We start from the raw sequence: 8,276 nt of genomic DNA, 5'->3' as shown, positions 1-8,276 counted from the left end.
TGGGATTTTACTGTAAAACTTCTTTATTTGAACAGCTAAAACCGATACATTTCGTAAGATATTTTATAAATAATAATACAAAGTCTACTGAGAAAATCTTCAAAATCTATGCTGTATAAGCTTTATCTCCTATAGCACTGATTGTTCAGATACCAGTTTTTGCCATATATCTCCTTTATGTAGGAAACTAAACCCAATAAATTGTGTTACCGGTTTACATACCGATCACATAGCAGGTAAAATCACTTAGATTGGTGCCATATAAAGTATATCTTCCATACCTCTGATTGTTTAGATGCGACTTTTTATATAAATATGTAACTCCCCTATCGATGTATGCAGATGTATTCAAAAGCAGTAATCTGTCAAAGTAAAATTTGCAGATGTTCATGAAAGGTATGAAGCCTTCGACATAGCCGAAGACAGCGGTGCTCTTACTTGTTTCTTAATATATTCACATCTTATTTGTATTTTTTATTTCCACTAAACGAGTTGTCCGTTAACAAGTGCATATGTATTTTTCACTTGCCAATTAATTTTTTAAACATGAAATAAAACGCTTAAGTACGGGAACACTTTTCATCCTGTGAAACAGTGAGGATTCTTTGCCCTCCTATAACAGAAAACGCACATCTGTGTTCTTCAGATTCGTTATAAGAATTGTAATTGGCTTACATGGTGCATCGGATTCATGTTGTAGTCATAGAAAAAGACTACTCACGTTTGGCTAAGATCTCGCAGGCGGATGTAAGACCATGGGTAAAGCTCATGACATCGGAAGGGATTAGTGATTCCGTATGGTATCGCATGCTACTATTCTTGGTTTATCTGTGAGAAAGGTTCTGCTCTTTATTCGTTTCAACCTAAGGTAAGGATTTTTACTTTACAAACCGTTTTGGCTTTTCAACACCATTTTTGTATTGGCCAACGCAGAAGTTCTTATCAGAGGCCGCAAAGCAAGCGAGCATTGGCCAGTTTGTAATACAAAATATTGATTTCCATTGACCGTTACTGATCGGTTTTCTTGAAAATTTTTGCTTAAAAGCGGTCACTCATTCCGCAAATTTTAAGCCTAGTCCGATAATGGGAAAATACCGGTATTTAATATTTTCGAATTTATAAATTAATGAACTGAAACTAACGAATTTTGTCCAACTCCACGCCAAAAACTTTGACTGCGTCAAATAAAATGCATTAATCAAAAATTAAAATAGTTCATTGTAGAGGAAGAAATTCTCTACATTAGTACTAAATGCAATGTACAAAAAGGCACACGGCGTATGAGTAACTCATTACACTGTAGGGAAAATCTCAAGTTTTGAAATTATACAAAAAAACGCCGAAACAAGTGAACTTAAGATTCGATCGTACATTACGGCTATGTATACCGTTTTTCCCCGGTACAGGTCATTTTCTGAAGATACATATTTTCATTTTTATGAAAAAAAATTTGAATTTTTACATGGAAAAAATTTAAAAAGTAACAAATATTTGTATTTTACAACGCTTTTATCATACGCTACAGCGGAAATGGACGATACGCCATTTCTTTAAATTAAATTAATTGGTGCTCGTATAAATGTGCATACATATATGCATGTGTGTGCACCAATCTATTAATATCGTTGAATTATTTTAATATCTATTGGGCGATTCCACCGTCACGGGTGGGACATTTGAACAGAAAAAATTGTTCTTTCTTGTTTAAATTTAAGTATAAATTACTTAACATTTCTACATTTTGATAAAGTTAAACATAATTGAATATTATATGAGTTATTACAAAATACGAAAATAATGACAGCTTACTTTTATATGGAAAAAATCGTGGTTATTTCTTCTGTCACGGGTGGGACAAAAAAAATAACCTGCTTTTAGGAGCAGATTGATTTCACGAAAACTCTGCGAATTTATTTCACTTTTCTGTGTGAACTTCATGTCTTATAATAAAACAAAGAAACACGAATGCAAACAAAGCAAAAACTACAACAAAAAGGATGGCTTTATTATTAAAAAAATACGAAATTCCTCTGTCACGGGTGGGACAACATTTGTCACGGGTTGGACGCGTACGAATTTTTATATGAAAAGGAGCTGTTAGTGTGGTCCATATTAAAGATTAGTTATTAAAAAATATAAGAAGCTAAGTATGGGTTCAATTCACTCACGTTTTATCTTAGTACTATAGGGCCTTTTATATAGAAGAAAAAGCCTAGCACCGTCAGCCAAAAAATTTACTAAAAATAAACGCGATCTCCTAGCGTCTTTAAATTTTCAGTTTTTCCAACTTAAATTTAATACGCTATAAAACTGCATACCTAGAATTTTTTCTAAAAATTATGAACAAAATGTTTAAAATTTTTGGGTGTAACTGTTAAAATTTGTTGAAATTTTTAGTTTTCTACGAAGTTTTAAATGTGAATTTATGCATGTGGTTCTGGTTATGTAATGTGCTAGACTTTTATCAAAAAAACTATGAACATTAAATAAACAAAAGAAAAAACCAAAATTGGTAAAAATGTCACTTTATTTAATCAGCTGACCACAAGTGTATATAGGTAATGGGCGAGTCCGCGCTTCTTACCCTTCTCGCCTGCGTCCACCTCAACAAACAAATAAAGCTTATCAGGCCTGTAAACCCACCTCTGACAACTGTCTCACACATAGCTGTCACGGGTGGGACATGCTTCTCTGTTGAATTATTCTTATCTAACTACAATTGTGGTAAATATTTACAATGAATTTCTAACATTGTGTAACAAACCCGAAACACAACTTCAACTTCTGTAATTAAATAAAACAACTTTTACCTTTTTTTGTCACGGGTGGGACAAGACCAATACTGCTTAATAATAACTCATAATATAGATAAAGCACTCATACAATTTAATATATAATACAATTTTATTGAACGCAGATGAGTTCTACTACATAGTTTTCTTACCAAACACTTAAATAAGAATCGCAAATTAATTGACAGCCCTTTCAACACAACCTACTTTAAACTTACTAAAAAAATTTACTTATAACTTGATTTTGAAACGTAAAAAAGGCAATTAAAATGCATTTAAAGCTTTTATTTTTTGGTTGATTCAAGATTTGTACACATGCCTTATCCACACATTTGTTAGTTTTATAAAGAAAAAATTTTATGCTCTGAGGTTCAGTTTCCAATGGAACCTCCCTATTGCAAAATTTTATACAGACAAGACTAAAAAGTAGAAAATAAAAAAAAATCCTTTTAATATACCACGCTTTTATAAGTGGACTAAAAAGCAGAAAATAATATTTCTCAGTTCCATAGAATTCCTTTTGATAACTTTTGATTTTGAAATTTTAGCAAAAGTCTTTATAAACAATTTATGAGATTGAAAATGAAAAGCGTGGGGCGCATGAATTGATTTGAAAAGTAATATATGTATGTACATATGTGGGTATAGGAATAATGATCGCTTAAAATCGATCTCAAATTTTGTACTTGCGCTGTAAATGTCTATGTTATGTAGTTTGACTATTGTCAATTAGATCTAATTCTTTGTATTGCATGCGCTCCACGTATTTCGTTTTCAATCTCATAAATTATTTATAATGACTTTTGCTAAAATTTAAAAATGAAAAGCTATCAAAATAAATTCTATGGGACTGAAAAATATTATTTTCTACTTTTTAGTCCATTTATTAAACAGTTATATTTTTTTTATCATTCGTATTAAAGCCTGTTCTTTTGTAAAAAAAAATCAAGCTATTGACGATGAAAATCGATAGATCAAAATATGCAATAATTTTTTGTATGAAAGAGGTACAGGAAATAATGTTACTCATACGCCATGTCGTACACGGCCATACTTGTACACGGCTTATGAGTAACCTTTGCCATGTTAAAGTTTGATTTTTTATACCTTTCATGAGCATGAAATGGTATTATAACTTTGGTCCGATGTTTGTAAGTACCAGAACAAAAAGAGATAGACCCATGAAAATGTATACTTATATGATCAGAACGTCGAGCTGAGTTGATTTAGCCATGTCCGTCTGTCCGTCTGTCCGTCTGTCTGTCTGTTTGTATGCAATCTAGTCTCTCAGTTTTCGAGATATCCGGATGAAATTTGGTAGGTGGATGTATTTTTATAATGTACTAGCCAATGCCCGCTTACTTCGCGGCGCCTAATAAGAGCTTTTGCGTTAGCCAATGCAAAAGAGCGTTTAAAAACAAAATTAGTCTGTAAAGTCAAAGTTTTTGATTTAAGTTGAAACCACTAAGGCGCAGTATCCTCCTCACACATAGGCAAATAGTAGTAACGCTGTGATACCATATGGAATACCAATCCCTTTTGGTGTCATGAGCTTTACTGATGGTCTTATTTTCACCTGTGAGATCTCTGCCAATCATGCGTAATCTTTTTGTATGATCTTACGTATGCCAATAAAAGTTCTTATAGGGAAACTCAAGAGCACAGAAGTGCATTTTCTTTATAGGAAGGCCAAGAATCCTCGCTGTCCCATAGGATGAAAAGTTTTCCGGTACATTGCTAAATGAGTAGTGTGATCTCTTAAGTATCTTTCAAATGAAGCAGTTGATATACCTACGGTGATCTTTCCTTGTTAATTCACCACTTTTACAATTCGTGGTAAAATTTATGAACTGATTTCAGGGTAGATGCAAGACCGCATGATCGTGCATGAGGGCGTCAGAAAAACTTAACCCCATGCTTCATTTAAACATTTGAAAACTAAATTCGTATAACTTAAACATAGGTCCAAAGCAGACCAACCACACGGGGTTTCTATACATTTCGGCTGCAGCGCCATCCATTGGGCTTATTTTCTGCAAAACCATTGCTTACCATAAAATGAATACGTGTTATGAATTTCTACCTTAACTCCAGCGGCACTAATCGGGTAAATTTGTATCAAAAGAATTTTCTATCATACAGGTACATAGCTCACATTTAAAATTTGAACGAAATCGGTTAATAAATACGATTTTTATAAATAACTCTACTCCAGCACCACCTAGCGAGTTTTATAGTAGCATGTAATTGGACCATATATGTATGTAAGATAACCTCCGACAATCTGACGGAACTCTATTCAGTGTTTTTTGAGTTTATTCCGAACAACGAAAACGGCTATCATTTTATGCAAATAGGTATGTAGATAGGACAGTTTATAGCGAAACTCGTAAAAGCAAAGCTCCATTCTTTGTGAAAAACTTAAAAAAAATTCTTCAAAATTTTCACAAAAATTTTACCTTACTGAAAATTAAAGACAAAGCTAGAATAGTTCAATGGGATTTATAAATCTAGGAGAAAATGGTTCCCAATCGAGTGATACTTGCGCGTTTACGTAAATGTATATCGATCCAGCCTTTCCAATAATTATCACTTTTCGCCATAACTACGGTATTGATAACATATGTAGCTGTGTAGAATTTCAGGACGTTAGCGTAAGCAGTTCCAGACATAAGCTATATGAGCAGTTCAGTTTGCATGGAAGGAAGGAGCCACGCCCCCTTTCCCAATGCATTTGCAATATATGCATCAGTGCTAAGTTTCAGTTCCCCAGCGTAATTGGTTTTAGTGATATATTGGTTTTTTACGTTTTAGTCTGTATAAGAATTTTAGGAATATCCCGAGCTAAATACCGAGTAAATTTTTGGTCAGAATATTTATTTTCAACGTGTTGCCAAATATGAACCAAGTCGATGCAGCCGTTTAGTAGTTTAGTGAAATGCATTGTAAAGAGAACTGTATGAAATTGTAAAACGTGACGTCTCAGATTTCTTAATTTTTTTGGCAGCAACAACGAAAAGTTAAAATTTTTTTTAGCGAAAACCCTTCCAAACAGAAATAAAAAAAAATTAAGTTTGTGGTTATATCAAGGCGAAATTTTGAGAACGGTGCGTTGCTAACTCTAAATATAAACAACGACGCACTGGAAAAAGTTAATACGTTCAAATACCTAGGAATAATGATCGACGATAAACTAAAACAAAAAAAAAAAATGGATTCTATATTTTCAATTAGAGCTCTAGCAAAACTGCATTTAATTCCATACATTAGCTTTTGCGTGATGCGCTTGCAAACATACAGACAAACATACCGAAATTTTAGATTTGGCTTCTGTTGATCTAATAAACCCCCTATTAATTTTTCTTTAACATCTATTATGTACAGATATCGGCCTGTTGCAATTTTATTATTCTCAAGTACTCTCGTTTGATACCCATATGGCAACACTTAGTTTATATAGTAAATTTAACTGAATTAAAGTTTTCAAATAAGTGGCAACCCGCTTCAAGAATATTTTCAAAAGTAAGCTTCCTAATCCTCTTTAGTTTAATATTCGTATTGCAATATTTCATTTATTTTACAAATTTCAATGAATACAATCTTTCAATCAGTTGGCAAATCCCCTAAAAATATTTTCAGGATTAAAATTTCCTATCGTCTTTAGTTTGATGCCAATATTGCAATATTTAATTTATGCTATCAATTATATTAAATTAAAGTTTTCAAATAGGTGGCAACCTTCCACAAACATATTTTCAGCTGTAGGCCTTTGTAAATTTCTTTCATTTAACAGCCATATTGCAGTATTCACATTACCGTATCAATTGACCTAAACCGAAATTTTAAACACAGGTGGCAACTCTCTAATTTTTTCTTCTATATTGGAAGCTAAATCTCTAGCGATACAACGGTGAAAACTGCATTCAATTCCATGTTTTCGACTGATGCGCGTACAAATATACAGACAGACAGATATTCAAAAATTCTAAGAATTGTTTATTTGGCTTCTGTGGCTTTAATAAAAACCCACCATATTAATTTTTCTTTAATATCTATAAGGTACAGACATCGACCTGTTACAATTTTATTATATGTATATCTAGATGTAGATATAGATTTCATTTATTTTATCAATTTAATACAATAAAATTTTTCAAACAGGTGGCAGCCCTCCCTAAAACCATTTTCGGCAATAAAATCTCCTAAACCCCTTCAGTTTGATACCCATATTGCAATATTCAATTTATCTCATAAATTAAATTAAATGTAAATTTTCAAACAGGTGGCAACTCTAAAAAATATTTTTGGCTGTAAGCCTTCTTCAGCTTCGTTCTTTTGACGCCCATATTGCAATATTCATTTTTTCTTATCAATTTACTTAAACTCCGATTTTCAAACAGGTCTCAACTCTCTAATTTTTTTTTCCTATATTTTAAGTTAGACCTCTAGCAATACATCGGTGAAAACTGCATTCAAATCCATGCATTCGTTTTCGAGTGATGCGCGAACAAACATACAGACAGACAAATAGACAGACAGACAAAAAATCTAAAAATGGTTGATTTGGCTTCTGGTGCTCTAATAAAGACCCCTCCACATTAATTTTTCTTTAATATCTATAATGTACAGACATCGACCTGTTACAATTTTATTATATGTATAGATTTATAGATGTAGATATAGATTTCATTTATTTTATCAATTTAATACAATACAATTTTTCAAACAGGTGGCAGCCCCCCCTAAAAATATTTTCGGCAATATAATTTCCTAAACCCTTTCAGTTTGATACCCATATTGCAATATTCAACTTATCTTATAAATTAAATTTAATGTAAATTTTTAAACAGGTGGCAACTCTAAAAAAATATTTTTGGCTGTAAGCCTTCTTCATTCTCTTTCTTTTGACGCCCATATTGCAATATTAATTTTTTCTTATCAATTTACTTAAACTCCAATTTTCAAACAGGTGGCAACTCTCTAATTTTTTTTCTTCCTAAATTTTAAGTTAGACCTCTAGCAATGCATCGGTGAAAACTGCATTCAAATCCATGCATTCGTTTTCGAGTGATGCGCGAACAAACATACAGACAGACAGACAGACAGACAGACAGACAGACAGACAGACAGACAGACAAAAATTCTAAAAATGGTTGATTTGGCTTCTGGTGCTTTAAAAAAGACCCCCCACATTAATTTTTCTTTAATATCTATAATGTACAGACATCGACCTGTTACAATTTTATTATATGTATAGATTAATCATTTGTCGGAACCGGAAGAATCGGACCACTATAACATATAGCTCCCATACAACTGATTGTTCAGATATGAGATTTTTCATTATAACTTCGCCATTTATGCAGCTACGAACATGAAATTTTGCAATACTTGCACCCATTATCAACAGAATACTTATAGTGAAAATTACAAAGATCGGGTCACTATAACCTATAGCTCCCATACAACGGATTGTTCAGATAT

General features: G+C 32.5%; 1 protein-coding gene across 1 annotated transcript in view; it reads right to left on the bottom strand.

The window, feature by feature from the left end:
- The window catches only part of LOC118741865 (enhancer of split M1 protein-like), a 12,277-nt gene that overhangs the window by 2,543 nt on the left and 1,458 nt on the right, over positions 1 to 8,276 (bottom strand). The gene's annotated exons all lie outside the window — the stretch shown is intronic.

Source organism: Rhagoletis pomonella, unplaced genomic scaffold, assembly GCF_013731165.1.
Source record: "Rhagoletis pomonella isolate Grant_MI unplaced genomic scaffold, Rhpom_1.0 Rhpom_scaffold_00006, whole genome shotgun sequence".
NCBI classification, from domain to species: Eukaryota; Metazoa; Arthropoda; class Insecta; order Diptera; family Tephritidae; genus Rhagoletis; species Rhagoletis pomonella.
This window is presented reverse-complemented; position numbering and strand designations above follow the sequence as displayed.